Genomic DNA, 2,982 nt, shown 5'->3' on the forward strand with positions numbered 1-2,982 from the left:
CACTCCACCCTCTCCACCTTTCAATCACCCCTCTCGCCCCTCTCCACCCTCTCCCTCTCACCTCACCTCACCTCACCTTGCCTTGCCTCTGACAGCCTTCGCCTCCTCTTACATTTTTCTCGTCAAGGTGAAATAGACGTGACCAGGTGAGAGTGAAGGCAGGAAGTGAGAGAAGATGACGGGAGAGAGAGAGAGAGAGAGAGAGAGAGAGAGAGAGAGAGAGAGAGAGAGAGAGAGAGAGAGAGAGACGGACGGAGAAACAAACAAAGAGATGGAAAGAAGGGCCGGGATAGAGAACATAAGACACAATATGAGTCAGAAAATATGGTTCCCTAGACAAGAGGGAGGAAGAGAGACCGAGGCAGGGAGGCAAGGAGGCAGGGAGGGAGGGAGATAGGGAGCCAGGGAGCCAGGATGGGAGGGGAAGGAAAGACGGACACAGGACACAGGACACGGGGGAAGAAACACACCAGGAAATACAATCTTTCAGGGTTTCCGTCGCGGCCTGAGGACCCCCGCGTGGCGCTGAGAGCCGCGTGTGTTCCCTTGTCAATGGCACTCTGACCCCCAACGGACAACACACTGATTGCTAAGAGTGTGGCGAGGACAGCGGGGGTCACGCGGTGCTCGGGATGAGCGTGGAAGTGGGGCGGGACGGGAGTGGAGGAGATGAGGTGGAGGGGAGGATGTGGAAAAGCTTCTCCTACTTGTGGAAATGAGGTTCTAGTCTGTGTTTCTGTTTCTCCTCCTTCATCTCCTCCTCCTCTTCCTCCTCCTCCTCCTCTTCCTCCTCCTCCTCCTCCTCCTCCTCCTCCTCCTCCTCCTCCTCCTCCTCCTCCTCCTCCTCCTCCTCCTCCTCCTCCTCCTCCTCCTCCTCCTCCTCCTCCTCCTTCTTCTTCTTCTTCTTCTTCTTCGTCTTATTATTATTATTATTATTATTATTATTATTATTATTATTATTATTATTCTCCTTTGCTTCATCTAAATTATCCTATTTCTCCTACCTTATATTTCATTTTCCTTACAAACATTTACTACATAATGACCAGTACGAGGCATTGAGTGGCTGTTGTTCGTTCCTCCTTTGTGTTCGTTTGTGTTCTTCCTCATATTTGCATTTAGCCATTCATTTCACGATTAAATTTCCATAGCAGCCGTTCCCTTTTGTGTAGTTCGTGAAATTTAAATGAGATTACATAGAAAATAACATATACGAGGAATTACGTTGATTTATAATGAGAGTGTCTGCTAAACTATAGATTACTACTGAATCACGCGTGGAAGGGTAGGATGGGAAAGGAATAAGGTTTCTCCCCGTCCATTCCCACTGGCATGAAATGCAAAGGGATGCCATGTAACTAAATGTGCAAGATAGAGATTAGTTAAGACTCTTCCTTATCTATCTTTTCCTATAGCTTATAACTCCGATTAGGAGAACAGGATAGAATTAAATCAGTTGTTTTTCCCCGTCTACCTCTCTAGACAACATACAAACACGAAATAGAACAGAATGCCATGCAGCTAAGTGTAGATGAAGAGGTATAAAATAAACAAGCTTTCTCCCCGTCCATTTCTTCTTCAGACAACACAATAGGAGAGAAGAGAGCAATGTGTGGGAGGACAGAATAGAAATAGACCATGCTTTCTCCACATCCATCCTCTTCTAGACTACGGACCAGTAGGAAAGAGAAAAAAAGAAAAAACACATGAGAAGGAAGGCAGAATAGTAATAGACAAATCTTTCTCCCCACCCGTCCTTTTCTAACTAACAGACCGGTTGGAAATAGGAAAAGAAAAAAAAAAAAAACAAGGACAAGATAGAAAGAGACCATGTTTTCTCCCCACCCACCCTCTCGTAGACAACAGGCCAGCTGGAAATAGACAAAGAAAAAAAAAACATATAAGAAGGAGGATAAGATAGAAATTAGTGATAGAAAAGAGAAAAAATAAACATGAAAAGGAGGACGATATAGAAAAAGGCAATGCTTTCTCCTTCCCATCCTCTCCTAGACAACACCAACAGCAGGAAATAGAAAAGAAAAACCATAAGAAGTAGGACAGGATAGAAATTAAAGATAGAAAATAAATAAAAACATATGAGAAGGAGGACAAGATAGAAATAGATCATACTTTCTCCCCACCCGTCCTCTCCTAGACAACAAACCAATAGGAAAACCGTATGAGAAAGACAAGATAAAAATCAATAATAAAAAAAGGAAAAAAAAAAAAAACATGAGAACGAGGACAAGATAGAAATAGATCATACTTTCTCCCCACCCGTCCTCTCCTGGACAACAAACCAACAGGAAATAGGAAATAGAAAAAGAAGAAAAAAACATGAGAAGGACAAGATAGAAATTAATGAAAGTTTTCCACCACCCATCCGTTTCTTGGGCAACATGGTGAAAAATATAGAAGAAAACTACTTTATCTAGCGAGAGAGAAGTAGAAGACGCTCGTGTTAATGAAGGAGGTGAGTGAAGTGTTATAGCTGGAACTGGTGATTCTTAGAGCTTATGGGGAGCTGACGTGAATTAATATGATGTTTCTCTTCCTGTCCTAGTTCCCACAAACAACCTCGTTACGACTAATTAATCTGTTGCTGCTGTTGTTTTACTGTGTCTCTGTCTTATTATCCTTTGTAATCTCTCTGTCTCTCTGTCTCTCTCTCTCTCTCTCTCTCTCTCTCTCTCTCTCTCTCTCTCTCTTCTTCTTCTTCTTCTTCTTCTTCTTCTTCTTCTTCTTCTTCTTCTTCTTCTTCTTCTTCTTCTTCTTCTTCTTCTTCTTCTTCTTCTTCTTCTTCTTCTTCTTCTTCTTCTTCTTCTTCTTCTTCTTCTTCTTCTTCTTCTTCTTCTTCTTCTTCTTCTTCATTCTCGTCCTCTTCTTCTTTATTCTCGTCCTCTTCTTCCTACTTGTCGTTGTCACCCTCCTCCTCCTCCTCCTCCTCCTACTTTGCATTGCTTTTATCATTCCTTCTTTCAT

Source organism: Portunus trituberculatus, chromosome 41 (genome assembly GCF_017591435.1).
Source record: "Portunus trituberculatus isolate SZX2019 chromosome 41, ASM1759143v1, whole genome shotgun sequence".
NCBI classification, from domain to species: Eukaryota; Metazoa; Arthropoda; class Malacostraca; order Decapoda; family Portunidae; genus Portunus; species Portunus trituberculatus.